At 41.8% G+C, this 23739-nt stretch overlaps 1 long non-coding RNA gene across 1 annotated transcript in view; it reads right to left on the bottom strand.

Moving 5' to 3' along the window:
- The window catches only part of LOC131941592 (uncharacterized), a 56166-nt gene extending 54692 nt beyond the window's left edge, over positions 1–1474 (bottom strand). The window contains exon 1 of the long non-coding RNA XR_009386660.1: positions 1264–1474. This is a non-coding gene — a long non-coding RNA (uncharacterized LOC131941592). The remainder of the gene's footprint in view (positions 1–1263) is intronic.
- Between the last annotated feature and the right edge of the window lie 22265 nt (positions 1475–23739).

Genomic DNA, 23739 nt, shown 5'->3' with positions numbered 1-23739 from the left:
TAAAATATTTTTGTCTAATTTAAAGAAAAACATCTGTATAGAATTACACTAAAACAAAAAGGGAAAAAAAAAATTATCTAAAATTAAAATGATATGAACGATAAAACTAATCCGTGTAAATATATGTGACATTTGTGATGGTCGCTAATTTGTTATCGATTAGTTGTAAAAGAATTAGACGCCTTTCAGACAATGCGCGGAGACAGTTATAAATAACTAAACAGAATAAATCTCTAATTACAGATGGAAATCAGGGAAACCTAGCATAAATTTGTAATAGCACTCGAATATACGTGTAATGATACATCATACTTATATAAGCCGTGTAATGATACATCATACTTATATAAGCCTCTACTCTAAAACCAGACTGTTCTAACTACATATTTATTTCTTTTAAAGATAATATAATATTATATATATATATATATATATATATATATATATATATATATATATATATATATATATATATATATATATATATATAATTTATAAATATATAGTTTTATACACTTCGGTTGATGAAACTGCGCCATCTAAAAGATGTATGAAGGAATGTTGGAATTTTTGTTGGTAGTTATGAATTCTTTGATAATTTTGAATATTTCAAATCAAATAAATGAAAATGAATTTAAAAAATCATTTTAAAAAATCCCTTTGCTAATATTGGATTGCGTTAGATTAGGTTTATGTTACTGTACTAGTCTAATTGTTAAACTTCATTTAAATTCAAAGGTCAGAGAATAAACAATTGTTGTTTGTAGTTTAACAAAATTAAAGTCATATCTGGATTTAGAAAGAGGTTGGAGGGGGGGGGGGTTAGTTATGGGCGATACGTGTAATTTTCAAGGTTAGCCAACTATTTTAGTTTTAATAAGTTCAAATTTCTTTAATTTTCCGCGATCACATAATACTTTTAATATCTCAGCTTTAATGAGTTTTCATCATTTTGAGTTGTCTCCCCTACGCTGTTTCCTATATGAAAGGGAGACAAGTTTTGTTTTAGTTTTTAGCTTTTTTACACGCAAAATTCGGTGTATATTTTCAGGAAATATTTGCAATTGTTTAAAGTACATGGTTTTAGTACAAAATTCCGTATTTTTTAAAAATTGGTGTTGCTGTAAAATGTATTATACAATTTGAAATTATAGTTTTTTAACAACTTGAAGATTAAAGATTAGTACGACTTTTGTAACTTGTTTAAAACATTTTTACAATGAAAATGTAATTAAAAGAGAAAAAAAAAAGTTTAACACTTACTTTTCAATTTACAAAACCGCAGATTTCATTTCCTTTGTTTTCCTTTTTTTATTTTTAAACAGACTTAGCCACTGGTTAAATATATTTTTTAAAAAATCCTTAATTCTCCAAACAATGAAACATGTTTAGCCTAACCTCTGCCGTGTTCGAAAGCTGTCTATGCTAGCGTGGCCCCTGGCTGAGACACTCTTTTAACACTCACGACATAACGATTCCGGCATTTATCGCCCACCCCTCGACGTCGCCGGCTCGATGTTCGCCGAGAGAAATTTTTTTTCCGGCTCAAGCAAATGTTGAACGGGGATTTTTTTTTCTCCACCCTTGATATTTTTTTTATTTTTATTTTGAAAGCCGTGGCTATCGCTTGTGTTGTGCAGTGCCCAGGAAATATTCGGCTCATTTCAGATACCTCACACATCCCCCCCCTCCCCCGCTGAGGTGTGGGGGACATTCAATGGAGGGCCGAATTAAAACAATTATTATTTTTTTTGGCGCGGCGTTAACTCAGCTCACGGAGTTCACTTAGCTCATGGTCGGTGAGCTTAAGCGTGTTCAGCTACAGAAATTAGCGGATAATATTCACGGGGTTTTAGTTTTAATTAAAAGATGTTTACGGTCACTGCGCTCGCCCATACATGACGTCACCGATTATTTAAACCACCAAAGCTTCGTCACACGTCGTCACAAAAAGTCAACGTCATTCATCGGATATGACGTCACAATTTTCCACGCTAGTCAACACTTAAAACAGTTTTTTAAAATATCATTTAGTTAACGAATTGAAGTAACTAGCTGTAAAAAATTTCTTATTGTTTTACTTTGACGTTGTGTGCACATTGTTTACTGCGTGACGTTCACGTCGTCACAAAAGTCACGAGAAATAATTTTAAATGTCACGTGACCGTCAATCAATTCTCAAATTTAAACTGGCAGGAGATACGACTAAACCAAGTACAAAATTTATTTTTTTAATTACTCCAATTTTATTTTCATGCAGTAGAAGAAACACACCCTTCTGCTGTAAACGTATACATTTTTACAAAAATGTAAATTGTACGTAAAGGTCATATTATGTATCATAGCCCACCCACACATATTTTTTTTATTATTTATAGCTTTCAGCATGCCTCGCTAACAACTATCTGGCCAGTATGGTTAATCGGGTTTTGTTTTTATTTTGCCAGGTTGCTGTTTGTGGTCCGCAAATCTAAGATGGCTTGTCATTGGTGGTGCGATGTGCTGCTTCTGCACCAGCGGTCGATTAAATAGCGACACAGTGGCTGTGTATAGGACTTCTTGTTAGATGTATGTGATGCCACAGGATTCGGTCTGCCCAAGATTACTAGCTAGACAGTCACCAGTGTTTCTTCTAGACTTTTTTCTTCGGGGGGGGGGGGGGGGCACTGGAATTATTGTTTTCTTAGGGTATACTACAATTTTCGGGGAGGGGGGGGGGGGGTGGGGGCGGACACTGTTAAAAGTTTGTATTTTTTGTTTGAATTCCATTTCGTTCAGTGTTGGGGGGAGGGGGATAGACTCTCTTCGCCGCCCGTCCCCCCGTCCCCCCGAAGTGATGCCTGAAAGAAACACTGACGTTCAAATTGTATAATGTTGGGTAAGACTTCGGAAAATAATAGTTTTGAGCATCCCTTTACACACAAACAATCTTATGTTAAATATCGTTCATCGGGTTTTTTGGTTGATATTGGGAAACAACGTAGTAAAAACAAGCACTCATTTAATATTCGTAACTCTAAACATGTATTCTATTGTAATGTTTCATTACAAAAATGAAAAAAAGTTTAATACGTTAAAATGATTTCCAATATGTATTATTGAATTAGTACATATTGGAAGTCAGTTTTTAAAGGTTTATTAACGCATTGTGGACGTTCACGTCGGGGGTGGGGGGGGGGGGGGGGTATCAGTAGCGGAGGAGTACACATCGGGGAAGGGAAGTTATAATTTCCTGTTTGTTCCACGTATAGCATGTATGAATAACCCCTAATTTGAATAGAATGAGAAACTACACCACAGCCATGAACCATCCTATAATCCATGGAACTACACCACAGCTAGGAACCATCCCATAATTTATGGAACTACTCCACAGCTAGGAACCATCCCATAATCCATGGAACTTCCCACAGCTAGGAACCATCCCATATTTATGGAACTACTCCACAGCTAGGTACCATCCCATAATCCATGGAACTTCCCACAGCTAGGAACCATCCCATAATCCATGGAACTTCCCACAGCTAGGAACCATCCCATAATCCATGGAACTTCCCACAGCTAGGAACCATCCCATAATCCATGGAACTTCTCCCCATCTAAAACCCTAACCAATGACGTTATATTTTCTCATTCTCATGTCTTCAGTTTCACCCAGCAGCCTCTGATTTGTTTAACCCTTTCTTCCCCACCCTGTTTACCGCTAATCTGTTTAACCCTTTCTTCCCCACCCTATTTACCGCTAATCTGTTTAACCCTTTCTTCCCCACCCTGTTTACCGCTAATCTGTTTAACCCTTTCTTCCCCACCCTGTTTACCGCTAATCTGTTTAACCCTTTCTTCCCCACCCTATTTACCGCTAATCTGTTTAACCCTTTCTTCCCCGTACTGTTTACTGCTAATCTCTTTAACCCTTTCCTACCTATCCTGTTAATTGGCCTACGTGTTACTGCGACGGTTCCTGTTCATTCACTCACCATGCCCAGGGCACCCTGCCCTCGATGATTAAACTATTTTGCGAACTGAATTTTTACAAACATCGTAATTTTACAAGACTAAAAACGGAATTAAAATTTACGCAAAGATTTTAAAAGCGGACATTGGCCGACACCTCATTAACGTCTCTTTTCCTCCGTGTTCACCTTTAATTAATATTTTGATGGCCAGTCCCCCCCCCCCCCCCCCCACACACACACAAACTCCCTATTTTCGAATAACAACTTTAAGAAACTAACCCACAACCAACACTTAAGATCTAAGGTTTACTTGAAGCAAAGTTATATATATATATATATATATATATATATATATATATATATATATATATATATATATATATATATATATATATATATATATATATTCTAGATTAACACGTGGGAAGTTATACAAACTTATTCTATCAATGGAATAGGGCAGGGGTTCCCAACCTTTTTTTACTCTAGAGCACATTCTAAAATATCGGTAGGGTGGCGGGCACCACCTATTTTAAATCGACAAACTCCTTCCAGAGGCGTAGCGACCCTTCCCGTCACCCGGGGACAAACTTTCGATTTGCACCCCCCCCCCTCAAACATTCGATTTGCACCCCCCTAAAATTTGCGATTTGCACCCCCCCCCCCTCAAATTTTCGATTTGCACCCCCCCCTCAAACTTTCGATATGCACCCCCCTCAAATTTTCGATTTGCACCCCCCCCCCCCCACCCTCAAACTTTCGATTTCCATCCCCTTCAACCTTTCAATAATGTTTATGAAAAAATTCTGTCTCTGTCGAATAGTGAGAGGCGGGCACAAACGAATCGTTCGGCGGGCGCCATGGCGCCCGCGGGCACGGGGTTGGGAACCCCTGGAATAGGGTAATGGGCCATTGTCTATATACATTGTTTGTAAACGAGGTGATATCAAGATAACGATATGAATAAATAAATCGCTTCACTGTTCCTTAACTGGCGTTTCAAGTTTACCTCTTTAATGATTTTTATATTGCAAGTTAACTAATGCTAAGAAAGATTTGTGAAAGGGGGGGGGCAACATAGGAAAGGGGAGGGGGGAATAAAACCTAATCAAACAGGGTTCGAGAGGAGACGCACCAAAATATGGCAGCAATAAATCTTAAGCCGTCAAACGCACGGATTTCATTAGGGAATTATTTCAGTCAGTTCACGGCGCTGAAGTTATGCGTGTGCATAATCCTAATCTAAAGCTTAACATGAATATTGATTGACCAATTAATTGTGTTGTTCTTTTACGCTTGATTTAGTGAAAACACTCAGACGTACGGCGTTATGTCTAAAATTGGTGACATATTTCCCATTGATTTGAAGAGTTGGAACTTAGCGACACCTGTTGACTGGAGATTGTTGCTGGCAAGGTGTATGTGTGTATGTATGTGGTGTTTGTGTGTCTGCGTGTGTGTATGTGTGTTTGTGTGTGTATGTCTATGTCTGTGGTGTTTGTGTGTTTGCGTGTGTGAATATGTGTATGTCTGTTTGTGTGTGTCATGGGGGTAGGGTAGTTGGGGGAGGGATGGGGGATCTAGTAGCCCAGACTAGGTGCCTCCAATAGGTTGATCAGAACACACGTGTCCAGTAGATGCTCAAAGTAGACATTGCCGCGACATTACTAGGGGGACAAATCGACATTGCCGCGACATTACTAGGGGGACAAATCGATATTGCCGCGACATTACTAGGGGGACAAATCGACATTGCCGCGCCATACTAGGGGGACAAATCGACATTGCCGCGCCATACTAGGGACACAAATCGACATTGCCGCGCCATACTAGGGACACAAATCGACATTGCCGCGACATTACTAGGGGGACAAATCGATATTGCCGCCATATGACCAAGCAACCAATAGCCAGGTTAAACCAGTTAGCCGGCTAACTCCCTCTTTCAATTAACCCCAGACTAACAACGCAGGCTATTTTAACCTCAGGGGCAGATGTATTGCGAGTACAACACGAAATTAACGCTGTGACTCCAACGGTTCTCAAGATTTTCAACACAGGGTCCAAATTTATCAATTTGAGTATCCCTGTTCATATCCCGCCTCACGGCTCCGGTAGCGACATTTGTGACTAAATTGACGTTCTCTGTTATATTTCCGCTCCCAGAATGCCAGAGTTTGACTGTCCTATGTTGTTTCATACACGGACTTGGGGGGCATGGCTGGCAGATAATTGGACGCGTCCGATTCATGGGGACGGGGGTCAGAGAAAGAAAACTTAGTTTGCGAGAGTTCGATTTCGACCTGATGTCGCCGGAGTGGTGATGACTCCCCCCTCTCCCTCCCCCACCCTACCCCATCCCTTTAGACGTGGATTGATGATTTGTAAAGGAATATGTTTGCGTATGTTTGTTGTCTAGAAATGAGGGTGGTGTTTAAAGGGGGAGGTGGGCGGGGCTGATATGGTTCAGTTGGTGTGAAGTTTTGATGAAGATGAGGGCAAATTTAAATTTTACGTGCAGCAACTGTGTGTGGGTGCGTGTGTGTGTGTACGTGTGTGGTGTATAAAACTTGCTTGATGAATAAGAATACAAAAAAAAAATATCGGTGTAATCGTTAGATGGCAGAAGAGAGAAATTTTTTTTTAAAGGGGAGCATTGGTGTGTGTTTGGGGAGTGGGGGGGGGGTGGAATAAGGTAAGATTTAATGAGTAAATGTAGAGATTGAAATATGGATGGGTGGGTGGGTGGGTTTGGGTGGGTGGGTGGGTGGATGGATGGATGGACGGGTGGGTGGGTGGGTGGGGTTTGTGGGTGGGTGGGTTTGGGTGGGTGGGTGGGTGGGTGGGTGGGTGGGTGGGTGGACGGATGGACGGACGGACGGACGGACGGACAGACGGACGGACGGACAGATGGACGGACGGACGGACGGACGGACGGATGGATGGACGGACGGATGGACGGACGGACGGATGGATGGATGGATGGATGGATGGATGGATGGATGGATGGATGGATGGATGGATGGATGGATGGATGGATGGATGGATGGATGGATGGATGGATGGATGGATGGATGGATGGATGGATGGATGGATGGATGGATGGATGGATGGATGGATGGATGGATGGATGGATGGATGGATGGATGGATGGATGGATGGATGGATGGATGGATGGATGGATGGATGGATGGATGGATGGATGGATGGATGGATGGATGGATGGATGGATGGATGGATGGATGGATGGATGGATGGATGGATGGATGGATGGATGGATGGATGGATGGATGGATGGATGGACTGATTTTAAAGAAAATAATTCATTTTCTTCTTTTTAGTGCATTATTACATAAAAAAATGTTAAAACGTTTTTATTCATTTTTTCTCTCCACTCATCTGACATACGGCTTCAGACAATAGATATCTAGCCTTACAATCCTAGCGTAACCGCTGAATAATCTACCATAGTATAACTATTTTTAAAAGTTAAAAAAAAACAAATATTTAACTCCATACACGGTGTCTAAAATGTGTTAAGACGGTTCAGACAAGAAAAAATTGCAAACGGTTGATCCCTCCGCTGGTTCTTATCAAATACTGGGTTCTTTCCCTTAGCGTATATACACACTCATGCTTGAAAATATTTGTCTTCTCTCAAAGCTTTCCTAAACCTGTTCTAATTGTGTATGTATGTCATACGCATGTCAGGTAAATCTTAATCCACGTGTAAATATGTTTGTGTTTTAAATGTAATTAACGCATACACACAATTTTCTTGAAAAACAAAAAATAATTCCAGATTTTTTATTTAGTTTTATTGACCTTGCTTTTGATCCCATAAATAAATTTGTTTATATTGTTTTCCCTCGTTGAAGATCTTTCCTGGCAACGTTCTAACAAAATACTTAAGGTCATCATAGAAATCTGGCCAGGAGGGAACATGTAATATGTAGACAAGCTAATATATATCATAGAGGAGAGGGGGCAGACTTTTGTGAATGGTCGTTATATATAGAAACATGTGAGAAGGAAACAAATTTGATGTACACAATGGTTAGATTATTTAAAAAATATGATTTGAGAAACATGCTCATGTTTTTTAGAATTCGTGCTTTTGCGAAAGAGAGCGGTGACCGAACCCGAAAGAATTGAAATAAGTAAATTAAAAATTAGAAAAAAAATACCCTTTATAATAACAAATAACAATTAATTATAATAATTATTAACTGAAATTAAGAAAATTAAAATAACTTTCTTTGGTCGTTCAAGAAATCTCGGAGTCATCTTGGTAAAAACATATTCAAAAATGTTCGACCATCCAGGTATGTTTCTTTTACTGATGGCTCCTTTTAAACTGGATCACATAATACGTCACTTCCTCATCCCTGTTCTAAATATGTAGTGTAGCTGATTCGGGTTCATTTTTTTAAAAAGTATTTACATAAATTTACATTGGTTTTAAATGGTGCCCCTTCGTTCTCTTGAAAGAGTTTTATTTGTTACAACTAAATGCAAAATCTTAACATTGACATCGATACCGCATCGACCTATTAGACCTGGCGGCATGGGCCTCTTAGATCTGCCGACATCGATCCCTTAAACTTGTCGGTATTGACTCCTTAAACTTGGCTACATCGACCCCTTAGATTTGGCTACATCGACCCCTTAGACGTGGCTACATCGACCTCTTAGATTTGGCTACATCGACCCCTTAACCTTTTCGGCATCAACCCCCCTTAAACCTGTCGGCATGGACCCCTTAGACTAGCCGGCATCGACCCCCTTAGACCTGACACAACCCCAGTCGTCTTACTGTCGTCAATGGCAAGCTATTAAAAAAAAAGTTGAGTGTACATTTCATGACGTCACGGCCATTGAACATCTTGGCTTCCCCTTGCCGCCACCCACACCAGTCGTTGTCCCCTTTGACACGACAACAATGGCGCCATTACCCGGACAATGCCGGCTGTCACACAAATACATATTTAAACAGTGTTTGTCCTGGGTTAAATCTTCACTCCGCCCGCAGTATTTAAACCTGGACCCCTGGAGCACTTCCGGTTTGAACAAATACCATTTTTTTACCTTTCACGTGCGGGGTAGCAACACTTACAGTACCACGGGTAGCATACTAATGAATGTAAATTAACAAGCCGATCATTACAGACAGAAGACTAAAAACCCGGTCATTACAGCCAAAATATTAAAAATACGGTTATTACAGGCAGAATGCTGAAAATCCGGTCATTAAAGTTACAGGCGGAAAATACAGAAAATCGGGTCATTACATCAGAACTACAAACTAACAACCCAAACAGTTTAATTTCATTGTCGGCGTGGTCGAGTGGGTAAAAGCTCATGGTTGCTAAAGCAAAAAGTCTCGAGTTCGAACCCTCGGGTAAATGAGGCTCAATAGCTGGGGACAGCCACTCTTCTAGGAGAGACACCTCCAAAATCAAACAACTGCTGCCTTGTAGATTGTTCTTGGTTGGACAAAGGCTATAGAAGCAAATCCAAAAAGAAAAGCAGGCCAGTAGCGTAGCGAGGGGGGGGGGGGGCGGGGGGGGGGACATATGTCCCCGGGCGCCGACCTTAGGGGGCGCCAAAATAGGTTGGAGAAATTGAAAGTTTGAGGGGTTGGAAATCGAAAGTTTGAGGGGGGGGGGGTGCAAATCGAAATCTCGAGAGGGGGGTGCAAATCGAAAAGTTTGTCCCCGGGCGCCGGGAAGGGTCGCTACGCCACTGAAGCAGGCTGAAATCGGAGTCAATGGCCTCGATGGCGCATAACCAGTTGACACTTTATACTTAATTGTGTTGGGGGGGATATCTTCCAAAACTAAAATTGAGAACGCAGAAAAAGAAGAAGCAGAATTTTGTAAACTAAAAATACGAGAAAAAAACTGAACTATTTGTAATTTTTGTTCCCTAGAATCAACTACCGATGTATCTGTACTATCAAGTTCCTTGGCATATTTTACCTCACCCCCCCCCCTCACATTATTGGGGATGGGGTTGGATACCATCTTAGCGACGCCACAGCACATTGTATACACATAATTAAAGAAACTGGCCTTGAAATTAAATATAATTACTTTTAACACGTGTTTATTGACTTTTTAACAATTTCAACTTTTTTTTATCACCGACATTCTATCAAGATATTATTTCCAATCATATTTCTCATATTTAAATTAAAAAATAAAATAAAAATCGATCAACACAAATTGTTTTTCAACAAAGCCAAACGATTAACAAACGATGTCAGACGATACAAATCACGTGTCGTCATTGATTGGTTAAGGCCTGACTTCATCTTGTCTTTGTACCCTGGCATTGAAGTGGCTGCTTCATAGCTGTAAGGCTACCTGTGATTGGCTGGCTAGCTGTAGACCTACCCGCGATTGGCTGGCTAGCTGTAGACCTACCCGTGATTGGCTGGCTAGCTGTAGACCTACCCGTGATTGGCTGGCTAGCTGTAGACCTACCCGTGATTGGCTGGCTAGCTTCAGCACATCCAACCATTGGCTAGCTAGCTGTAGGACTACCCTTGATTGGCTAGCTAGCAGCTGTAGTACTACCCTTGATTGTCTAGCTGGCTAGCTTTAGCACATCCAGCTATTGGCTAGCTAGCTGTAGGTCTACCCTTGATTGGCTAGCTAGCTAGCTGTAGGACATCCAGCTATTGGCTAGCTAGCTGTAGGACTACCCTTGATTGGCTAGCTAGCTAGCTGTAGGACATCCAGCTATTGGCTAGCTAGCTGTAGGACTACCCTTGATTGGCTAGCTAGCTAGCTGTAGGACATCCAGCTATTGGCTAGCTAGCTGTAGGACTACCCTTGATTGGCTAGCTAGCTAGCTGTAGGACATCCAACTATTGGCTAGCTAGCTGTAGGCCTATCCGTGAGAGTTACTCGCGTAGAGATAAGTCGGACAAAATATCTTTCGGGCGTCTGTAGATTAAGAGGATTAACGTGAGATAATGTCTACTACATAACTGACTTGATATTTCTTGCTACCAATTAACAGAGCTAATCTACTAATCTACTTGATCTAATCTTCTGCCTTACACAAAAGATCTAATACTCTCATGTATCTTAAAACAAGCCTACTTTTTACTTCAAGCTCTAGACTTACTCAAAGAAACTCTTTTGTCTAACTCCCCTCAACGTTATTGAAACTGCTCCCCAAAACCATACTCACCCAAACTCTACTTGACCTACTCCCCAAAACTCTACTTACCTACTCCCCAAAACTCTACTTACCTACTCCCCAAAGCTCTACTTACCTACTCCCCAAAACTCTACTTACCTACTCCCCAAAACTCTACTTAATCTATTCCCCAAACTCTACTTGACCTACTCCCCAAAACTCTACTTACCTACTCCCCAAAACTCTACTTACCTACTCCCCAAAACTCTACTTACCTACTCCCCAAAACTCTACTTACCTACTCCCCAAAACTCTACTTACCTACTCCCCAAAACTCTACTTACCTACTCCCCAAAGCTCTACTTACCTACTCCCCAAAACTCTACTTACCTACTCCCCAAAACTCTACTTAATCTATTCCCCAAACTCTACTTGACCTACTCCCCAAAACTCTACTTGAACTCCACGCTCCAAAACCATACTCCCCAAAACACTACTTACCTACTCCCCGACAAAACTGCGTGACCTACAACTCTAAACTCTACTTGACCTACTCCACCAAACACTACTTGACCTAGCCCCCGCCCAACTCTACTTGACCTACCCCCCGCCCAACTCTACTTGACCTACTCGACCGCCCAACTCTACTTGACCTACTCCCCCACCCAACTCTACTTGACCTACTCCCCCGCCCAACTCTACTCGACCTACATCCCCGCCCAACTCTACTTGACCTACATCCCCGCCCAACTCTACTTGACCTACTCCACCAAACTCTACTTGACCTATTCCACCAAACTCTACTTGACCTACATCCCCGCCCAACTCTACTTGACCTACCCCCCCCCCCCCGCCCAACTCTACTCGACCTACTCCCCCGCCCAACTCTACTTGACCTACTCGACCGCCCAACTCTACTTGACCTACTCCCCCAACCAACTCTACTTGACCTACTCCCCCGCCCAACTCTACTCGACCTACATCCCCGCCCAACTCTACTTGACCTACATCCCCGCCCAACTCTACTCGACCTACTCCCCGCCCAACTCTACTTGACCTACTCCACCAAACACTACTTGACCTACTCCACCAAACACTACTTGACCTAGCCCCCGCCCAACTCTACTTGACCTACCCCCCCGCCCAACTCTACTTGACCTACTCGACCGCCCAACTCTACTTGACCTACTCCCCCACCCAACTCTACTTGACCTACTCCCCCGCCCAACTCTACTCGACCTACATCCCCGCCCAACTCTACTTGACCTACATCCCCGCCCAACTCTACTTGACCTACTCCACCAAACTCTACTTTACCTACTCACATCAAACTTTACCTAACCTACTCCCCCCCCCACCGCCCGACTCTACTTGACCTACCCCCCTCCCCCGCCCAACTCTACTCGACCTACTCCCCCGCCCAACTCTACTCGACCTACTCCCCATCGCCCAACTCTACTCTACCTACTCCCCCCGCCCAACTCTACTTGACCTACCCCCCCCCCCCCCCAACTCTACTCCACCTACTCCCCCGCCCAACTCTACTTGACCTACCCCCCCCCCCCAACTCTACTCCACCTACTCCCCCCGCCCAACTCTACTTGACCTACCCCCCCAACTCTACTCCACCTACTCCCCCGCCCAACTCTACTTGACCTACTCCCCCCGCCCAACTCTACTCGACCTACGCCAGTAAGATGCTGGAGTGCGAGACGAGCTCGGCACGGATCTGTCTCTTGTAGAGCATCAGGTGGATGCAGACGTCGATGAGACGGACGATGACGACCAGAGAGTAGTTGTTGCTGTGGTAGAGGAGCCACTGGTTCAACATGACGTAACAGCCTTGCTGGGGAGGGGAGGGGAGGTTAGTGGTAGAGGAGCCACTGGTTCAACATGACGTAACAGCCTTGCTGGGGAGGGGAGGTTAGTGGTAGAGGAGCCACTGGTTCAACATGACGTAACAGCCTTGCTGGGGAGGGGAGGTTAGTGGTAGAGGAGCCACTGGTTCAACATGACGTAACAGCCTTGCTGGGGAGGGGAGGGGAGGTTAGTGGTAGAGGAGCCACTGGTTCAACATGACGTAACAGCCTTGCTGGGGAGGGGGAGTGGAGGAATAAATGGTCTGTTAGTCCGGGGAGGGGGGGGGGGGGGCTGTTTGCGTGTGGGGAGCGTTGCCTGTGTGTGGGTGGCAGTGTTTCTTCCAGACTTTTTTCTCCGGGGGGGCACTTGAAATTTTCGGGGGGTTGTGAGGAGTATTAATTGTGTGTGGAAGGCGTTGTTCGCCAGCTGATGTTGTTTATCCGTTTTGTGTGTGTGAGTGTGTGTGTAGGTGTATCTGTATAGGTGTGTGTGTGTATGTATGTGTGTTGGTGTGCGATGAAACGTATGGGATGCTGAGTCTCTACAGTCTAGAATCTCCGAGTCTTCAGAATCTCAAGACGCTGTGTTGTCGCAGTTTACAAAATACATCTTTCCTCCTCCGCCCCGTTTCACTCCTTTCTTAAAGAATATGTGTCTTGTTTTTTAAACGTTTTTTTCATTGACAACTGCCCCCTACAAAAGAGTAGACAACTATAAATAATCTCCCCTTGCCTGATGGTCTACCCTGGCCCACTTAGACGACACTGAGATAGGACACTGTAGTATACCAAGAATAAACAAACAACTGGGACACTGTAGTACACCAAGAATAAATAAACAACTGACCGTGTAAATATTTTCTGCCGTCACGGCACATTCCATCACTTTAGGAATCCCGGCTTTAAAAACCTCTCGTTGGCAACATGTGGGCGGTACCTGCAATAGTAATGGTAGCATGTGGGCGGTACCTGCAATAGTAATGGTAGCATGTGGGCGGTACCTGCAATAGTAATGTGGGCGGTACCAGTTATGGTAATGGTAACATGTAGACGGTACCTGCAATTGTAATGGTAACATTTGGGCGGTACCTGCAATAGTAATGTGGGCGATGGTAATATGGTAATGGTAATATATGGGCGGTACCAGTTATGGTAATGGTAATATATGGGCGGTACCAGTTATGGTAAATGCAATATGTGGGCGGTACACTGAAAATAAGTTTAGAAAACAAACTCGCTCATAAGATCTTTTACATATTTTAGCGACCAAAGCTTTTATTAAAGAAAGCAAATTAGTTTTATTTCTTCATTTTCAGTGCATATAAAGGCTTGTTATTACAAAGATTTTTATTAAATATTTATTTTAAGTAAAAGCTCGTAAAAAAAAAATTTACCACGATGCAATAGAAAGCTAACTTTACCTAAATGTTATAGAAAGCAAACTTTACCACGATGCAAGAGAGAGCACACTTCACCACAATGAAATAGAAAGCAAACTTGACCACGATGCAATAGAAAGCAAACTTGACCACGATGCAAACTTTACTTCAATGTGACAGAAAGCAAACTTGACCACGATGCAACTTTACCTCAATGTGATAGAAAGCAAACTTGACCACGATGCAATAGAAAGCTAACTTGACAACGATGCAAACTTTACCTCAATGTGATAGAAAGCAAACTTGACCACGATGCAAACTTTACCTCAATGTGACAGAAAGCAAACTTGACCACGATGCAAACTTTACCTCAATGTGACAGAAAGCAAACTTGACCACGATGCAAACTTTACCTCAATGTGACAGAAAGCAAACTTGACCACGATGCAATAGAAAGCTAACTTGACCACGACGCAAACTTGACCACGACGCAAACTTTACCTCAATGTGACAGAAAGCAAACTTGACCACGACGCAAACTTGACCACGAAGCAAACTTTACCTGCAGTCGTTGCTCACTGTCCTCCGTCCTGACGGACTTAAGCACAACGTCTTGGAAGTCGTACTGTTCTATGATGCCGCAACACTTGCCCTGGGATCAAGGGTGGGTGTTAGCTCAGAGGCATGGGCATAAAGGCCGATTACTCTAAAGGCCGATAGCTCTAAGGTCGATTACTCTAAGGCCGATTGCTCTGAGGCTGATTGCTCTACATCCGATTGCTCTAAGGCCGATAGCTCTAAGGCCAATTGCTCTAAGGTCGAATTCTTTAAGGCCGATTGCTCTAAGAACGATAGCTCTAAGGCCGATAGCTTTAAGGACGATAGCTCTAAGGCCGATTGCTCTAAGGTCGAATGCTTTAAGGCCTATCGCTCTAAGGCCGATAGCTCTAAGGCCGATAGCTCTAAGGCCGATTGCTCTAAGGCCGATTGCTCTAAGGACGATAGCTCTAAGGACGATAGCTCTAAGGCCGATTGCTCTAAGGCCGATTGCTTGAAAACCTTAATCCCTCACATATCCCAACACAGCGTAATATACAGATGCCTGCTAATACATATAAACAGCCCAGCATTCAATCATATAGACATAACTCATGACATAACACTCGCCCATGACACCTACATGACATCGGCAGAGACTCACCCATATCGATATGATGTCATATGTCACAGAAAACACCGAGCTGTCATCTATGGTGTACATGGTCTGTATCTTGTTTTTGAGGGTCTTCTTGGCCTCCTCATTAGCCATTGACTCGGGGGACATGTAGACGTTGATGATGTTCACCTCGAACAGGATCACCACCCCGGACACCAGGCTCACCAGGGGGAGGGTGAAGGGGCTCCTGGGGGAGGGGCGGGTAAAAACATCAACACGTTAGTACAACAAATATAGTATACGAGCTGACCCGCGACGTAGCATACTCCGCTATCTAGTTGTTTTATTTTTTACTTATCAACAATTCATAATTTGTGAATTCGACACTCCCCCCCCCCCCCTTCCTCCCCCACTACCCCCTTCCACCCCACCCTACCCCGCCCAGTGAAAGCAGCCGTTTACAGACTACAATGAAAATACCAAGCAGAACTTGTTATCTCCCCTTAGTTTCAAATCGTTTAAAAACTAAATTATCTGCCCCTAATAGCGGTCACTTGTTCGAACCGGCTCTACGATTGTAAACATTCGGGGTTAACCACAGCTCACCTGACAGGTGGGGATGAGGGTGGTGGCTAAGCTGCGTGACAAAATTATATATATAGATTTATCTCTCTATCTCTCTCTCTCTCTCTCCCCTCTCTCTCCGTTATCTCCGGTATAAGCTCATTAATGTGTACAGCTGTGTTTATTGTTCAGGAAGATAGGAACGGAATACGATGCTTCCATCTTTATTGGAACATTTGGCGCATCAGAGACTAGGCTCCGAACTCGTACCTTTTGGGGTAAGCAAGTGCTTGCTCTATCGCTAGACCAGTTTTCGTGATTGTTAGCTTGAAGTCTTTATTTAACGCTTTAGTCATGTACTGCCAGCGAGCAGTCAATTTTTTCATTGCTTTCAGTCAGTCATGCAACTCTCGTAAAAGTCATATAACACTTAATAGCAGTCATATATTTCTTGCAAGCAGTCATATAACAATTAATTAGTTAATTGCAGTCATATATTTCTTCAAAGAAGTCATCTAACACTTAAATATTTAAAAGCAGTCATATATTTCTTGCAAGAAGTCATTTAACAAATCTTAGCATTCAACTACTTCACTAGAAATTACATATCAAATGTTAACAGTAATATATTATTCACCAGAACTCATGTATCACTTGCAAGTCCACAGTCATATACATTTTCATAGGAGTTATATATTACTCGTCAACAGTCATCTCTCAGTCGCTAGCAATCATGTATTAGTCGTTAGAAGTCATCTATGAGTCGTTAGCAATCATCTATCTGTCGTGAGAAGTCATATTTCTGTCGTTAGAAGTCATCTATCTGTCATTAGAAGTCATCTATCTGTCGTTAGAAGTCATCTATCTGTCATTAGAAGTCATCTATCTGTCGTTAGAAGTCATCTATCTGTCGTTAGAAGTCATCTATCTGTCATTAGAAGTCATCTATCTGTCGTTAGAAGTCATCTATCTGTCGTTAGAAGTCATCTATCTGTCGTTAGAAGTCATCTATCTGTCGTTAGAAGTCATCTATCTGTCGTTACAAGTCATATATTCAATGTAGGCCGTCTCGGTCATGTCGCCATACGACCCTCACCTGTGCTTCAGAAAGCTCATGTAGACACCCATACACATAATGTAAACTCCGTTCAAAATAATGAGTGAGTTACCAAGCACCTGTAAATAAAAATAAAAAAAAGAGTATTAAAAAAAACCTTTTAGAAGCATTAAAATTACGAGCCGACCCGCGGCGTATCATACGCCGCTATTTAGTTTTTTTTATTTTCTACTTTTCAGTAATTCATAATTTGTGATTTCGACAGTACCAATGCTGCCACTGAAAATATTTGCTTTAAAACACTATCAGTAGGTCGTTAAGGACAAAAATCCCCACCCTCCTTTCCCCCAACCCCAACCCATACCCTACACCCCCCCCCCCCCCCCCCCCGTGAAAGCAGCCTCCTCTTAGTTACCTTCCCTAAGTTTAAAATCTTTTCAAACTAAATTATCTGCACCTAATAGCCGTCACTAAACCCGGCTCTACGATTGTAAACATTTAGCGTGAACCACAGCTCACCACACCATTTGGGGGTGGTAGTGATAGAGAGGAAGAGAGGGGGCTGCTAGGCCAGCTAGAGTAGACAAAATGTTACTTTAGAGACTATTGAGAACAATAGCAATCAGTGAAGATTTATTTACTTTGATCATTTTATTAATATGTAAACGTAATGCAATGTTATAAAACTACCCTCGCCTGTGTGGCCAAACGTCAAACAATCCTCATCTGAACAGTTGGCTAAACGTCAAACAATTCTCACCTGAACATTTGGACAAAGGTCAAACAGTTCTCACCTGAACAGTTGGCTAAACGTCAAACAATTCTCACCTGAACATTTGGCTAAAGGTCAAACAATTCTCACCTGAACATTTGGCCAAACGTCAAACAATCCTCACCTGAACATTTGGCCATAAGTCAAACAATTCTCACCTGAACATTTGGCAAAACGTCAAACAATTCTCACCTGAACAATTGGCCAAAGGTCAAACAATTCTCACCTGAACATTTGGCCAAACGTCAAACAATTCTCACCTGAACATTTGGCAAAACGTCAACCAATTCTCACCTGAACATTTGGCCAAACGTCAAACAATTCTCACCTGAACATTTGGCTAAAGGTCAACCAATTCTCACCTGAACATTTGGCTAAAGGTCAACCAATTCTCACCTGAACATTTGGCCAAAGGTCAAACAATTCTCACCTGAACATTTGGCAAAACGTCAAACAATTCTCACCTGAACAATTGGCCAAAGGTCAAACAATTCTCACCTGAGCAGTTGGACAAGGGTCAAACAATTCTCACCTGAACATTTGGCCAAACGTCAAACAATTCTCACCTGAACATTTGGCAAAACGTCAACCAATTCTCACCTGAACATTTGGCCAAACGTCAAACAATTCTCACCTGAACATTTGGCTAAAGGTCAACCAATTCTCACCTGAACATTTGGCTAAAGGTCAACCAATTCTCACCTGAACATTTGGCCAAATGTCAACCAATTCTCACCTGTACATTTGGCAAAACGTCAACCAATTCTCACCTGAACATTTGGCTAAAGGTCAACCAATTCTCACCTGAACATTTGGCTAAAGGTCAAACATTTATCACCTGAACATTTGGCAAAAGGTCAACCAATTCTCACCTGAACATTTGGCCAAAGGTCAAACAATTCTCACCTGAACATTTGGCTAAAGGTCAAACAATTCTCACCGGTACAAGGTCACCAAACACCAACTCCCTCGGCGCAGACTCAAAGCGCACAAACTGGCGGTAGTTCTCGTAACTCTCCAGTTTTTGGACGGAGCTCATCACGATGGAGGTGAAGTGGAATCTCATGATGACCCCGACGATAAGCAAGATAAAACTCATAGTCTGAGGATACACCATGACATCACAAGATAAAACTCATAGTCTGAGGATACACCATGACATCAAAAGATAAAACTCATAGTCTGAGGATACACCATGACATCAAAAGATAAAACTCATAGTCTGAGGATACACCATGACATCACAAGATAAAACTCATAGTCTGAGGATACATCATGACATCACAAGATAAAACTCATAGTCTGAGGATAGGCCTACATCATGACATCACAAGATAAAACTCAGAGTCTGAGGATACATCATGACACTACAAGATAAAACTCATAGTCTGAGGATACAACATGACATCACAAGATAAAACTCATAGTCTGAGGATACATCATCACATCACAAGATAAAACTCATAGTCTGAGGATACAACACAACATAACAAGATAAAACTCATAGTCTGAGGATACATCATGACACTACAAGATAAAACTCAGAGTCTGAGGATACATCATGACATCACAAGATAAAACTCATAGTCTGAGGATAGGCCTACATCATGACATCACAAGATAAAACTCAGAGTCTGAGGATACATCATGACACTACAAGATAAAACTCAGAGTCTGAGGATACATCATGACATCACAAGATAAAACTCATAGTCTGAGGATAGGCCTACATCATGACATCACAAGATAAAACTCAGAGTCTGAGGATACATCATGACACTACAAGATAAAACTCATAGTCTGAGGATACAACATGACATCACAAGATAAAACTCATAGTCTGAGGATACATCATCACATCACAAGATAAAACTCATAGTCTGAGGATACACCATGACATCACAAGATAAAACTCATAGTCTGAGGATACACCATGACATCACAAGATAAAACTCATAGTCTGAGAATACACCATAACATCACAAGATAAAAATCATAGTCTGAGGATATAAGATGCTCGATAGCATGAGTCTGCGTTAGAAAAACAATAACAACGCCAAATTAGTGTTTAAGATGGAGTTGTATTGGCCGCGGTACTCTAAAACAAAGCATTTTGATTTCTATATGTTGCACTCACGTCAATGTCTTTAAACAATATTTCATCCCCGTTTATTACAGACTAGGCATGCTGCCCAGCTTCGCTTAGGCTTTCGAAAACATTGAGAATTTGAATGCTTAATTAATTCGCCCGAGGGTCGGTCTACGACCTCAAGAGTTATGAAGAGGTTCCTCCGTGGACATTTTTTTTAAATTTATAACTAATATAAGGTACCGGTCAGTCGAGGTCAGTTTTGACCCCCTCATCGTAGACTTTTCGGCCAACCGGCCCCCGTGTTCTGTCGTCCCAAGGCAAGGTCCTGCCAAATTTGAAGCGCCTGCGGCGCCGGGAAGTGCCCTATCGGACACCCGACAATCTAGATTCCTAAAAGAATTTTTTTTTTTAAGTTAAGCCCGAGCATAATTAAAAAAAATACATTAACCAAGTTGACTTGGTGTGTCTCGAACCCGCACCACCTGCGTGGTTAAATGTACACTAACATCTCCGCTATTTAGGCACCTTATAATATACGGAGAATGAAACACGTATTTTAAAATCTTAACTTACGCGAATATGCCTATTCTTTCAAATTAATTTTTTTATCCCAAATTAGCCAGTTCCAAACAAAGATTTTGTATAAAATAAATAAGTCTTGAAATAGTTTAGTCCTAATATAGAAATTTATTTTTGGAATTGATTTTAGTGAAGTTAGAGTCTAAATCTAGATCTAGATCTTAGCGTCTACGTCTAGATCTAGTTATTGCGTAGATTTAGATTTAGTCTAGATCTAGAATCTCTAGATCTAGAATCCAAATACATAAAATACATTTTATGAGTTTAGGCCGGAAAAATTGTATTGTATACATTTCATAGTGTACGTAGATCTAAATCAAATTTGAATGAAATAGTTCATTTCTTTTTATTCTAAACACGGCAGATGACGTCATTAGTTAATGTATAAGCAATAGTGACGTCACAGTTTCATGCGTTCTTTTTCACATATATTAATGCTTTTCCGGTTGCATAAATAATACTGTTTCTCTACATTCGAATACGCCTTTAATTTTTATTTTTCTTCTTTAACTAAAATTGTGGTTATACATTTAAAACATCTAAAATATTATTTTCAACAAAAGTCCGTAAAAAGTTCTTCATATATCGCTGCCGATTCTGACGTGATGTCCGGCGAAAATATTTTGCGGACAGACAGAGAGAGAGAGAGAGAGATGTGCGAACGTGGGGATTTATATATTAGGATGCCTTTTTCTAAAAATTCACATTTTCACTACTACCGGGGTACATTTTACGATATTTCACAAGAATCTTATAAAATACTTTACCGTCACTTCTACAGTACACCTTATAGAATACCTTATAAAACTTCCTACAGTACACCTTATAAAATACCTTAGGGGTCGTCCATAAATGACGTCACACTCGTAGGGGGGAGGAGGGGGGGACCGAAATTTTGTGACGGTGTGTGATGAGGGGAAAAGGGGGGGGGGGTTCAGATGGTGTGACGTCACACTTTTGCATTATAAAAAAAGCAATGTTAGAGAACGAATTTTAGACGTTATTTCGCGTTTTAGAAAACTGATTTAATAAATTGTAATAATAATTGATTAAAATACTCTATTTTGACAGAGTTCAGACAAGATTTTAGAAAAATATCGATGTTTAAAAAAAGATTCAACTGCAATTTTGAGGGGGGGGGGGGGGGTGTAGGCTGATGTGTGACGTCATTTTAGGGGGGGTCTGGCTTTTTGTGACGGAGGAGAGGGGGGAGGTAAAAAGCGTAAAAAAAAAGCGTGACGTCATTTATGGATGACCCCTTATATAACTTCCTATAGTACACATTTTAAAACACGTTACAAAATATATCAAAAACTATTTTTTTAAAAACCTGACGCAATTTCTTAAAAACCCATATCAAACACCATAGAAAGTACCTTATAAATATGTACCAATGCTCTTGCACTTTAATCTACAAAACAGCTACAAAATACATACAAAACAGCTTACATAAAATAGTCCCAGAACTGGCTACTGGACAAATATCTTTCGCACATTAACCCTTCCCCCCTCGCTGCTTCCGACAATAACACCACGGTCACCCCTCCACGACGATAACCTCTCCCCCCCCATCCCAACTAATAACATCCCTCGATATTAACCCACAATCACACCCCCCCCCTCCTCCTACTTTAACCTCTGAACAATAACCCCGACTACTGGACAACGTGGAGGTTGTTGTTGTTTTTTTTAACCGGGCACCCTCTGACCTCTAACCTTTGACCTACCACTAGCGAGATGTGCCAGACCAGGAGTAAAATGTCCAGACAAGATTTGGCCTCCTCCTCCTCCTTGAGGTCATCGTCTGCGTCCTCCGCCACCTCGCTCCCCTTCTCATCATCATCTGGGAAATTTGGTTAGCGACAACCGTTAATGACAGTTATATCGTGGGAGTTCGTTATCGTAGTCAATAATTATTATTAATGACGGCAATATCGTGACTTTATTGCTAAAATGAGGCGCTGTTTTTTTTTTTTATTTTTACAGTAAATTCGTTTGTTGTTATTGTAAATTCGTTTACTTTTGTTATTGCAAATTCGTTTATTGCTATTGTAAATTCGTTTACTTTTGTTATTGTAAATTCTTTTATCTTTGTTATTGTAAATTCGTTTACCTTTGTTATTGTAAATTCGTTTACCTTTGTTATTCTAAATTCGTTTACCTTTGTTATTGTAAATTCGTTTACCTTTGTTATTGTAAATTCGCTTACCTTTGTTATTGTAATTTCGTTTACCTTTGTTATTGTAAATTCGTTTACCTTTGTTATTGTAAATTCGTTTACCTTTGTTATTGTTCCTGTTCACCCGGAGAGCTTTGTTTTTTCTGTGCAGCACTGTCTGTTTTCTACTTCGGTCGCCGCTATGTTGCAGCCCGACTGGACTGTTGTCATGACAACCAACTGACATGGGATCCGTCACTGTAGGTACCGAGAACTCTTGTTCATAGTCACAGCATGGGGAAATAGAGACGTCAGGGGCTACTTCAGTTAGGTTGATGACGTCAGCGGCTATTTCTGTCCGATTGATGACGTCAGTGTCTATTTCTGTCCGGTTGATGACGTCAGCGTCCACCATCGCCCTGATGACGTCAGTGGCTACATTTTCCCGACCGACGAGTTCCGTGGCTACTTTTCTCCGGTCGGCTACCTGGCTCCGGCTCAAGGGCCGCAAGCGGCTCCCTGTTGGTCGAGACTTGGGCCCGGCGCCACCTTTGATATGGCTCCTGCGAGGTGTGGCTCCTGCAGAACTTGCGTCTGTAGACAGTTCTGGAACCTGTGAGGGGAGCACACGACGCTGGGATCTAAAGGGTGAAGCCCCTTCAGAACTTGCGTCTGCAGAACTAAAATACAACCTCCCCCTAATGACGTAGTTGAGGAGCTCACGTTTTGAATGCACGCCGTTGAAGCTCTGGTGAGTTCTGGAGTCGTCTGCTGAATCAAAGTTGTCGTTTGGACGTGAGAGTTTGGAGGGGTCACTCACCGACATTGTTTACTTTTCCAGACCTGACAAAAATTTCTTGCACTGTTTTTAGATATATCTCTACCACAATAGAATCTTACACTGTTTTTAGATATATTTCTACCACAATAGAATCTTACACTGTTTTTAGATATATCTCTACCACAATAGAATCTTACACTGTTTTTAGATATATCTGTACCACAATAGAATCTT

This window comes from Physella acuta, unplaced genomic scaffold (assembly GCF_028476545.2).
Source record: "Physella acuta isolate Inbredline_101_S28 unplaced genomic scaffold, ASM2847654v3 ptg000366l, whole genome shotgun sequence".
Classification (NCBI taxonomy): Eukaryota; Metazoa; Mollusca; class Gastropoda; family Physidae; genus Physella; species Physella acuta.
This window is presented reverse-complemented; position numbering and strand designations above follow the sequence as displayed.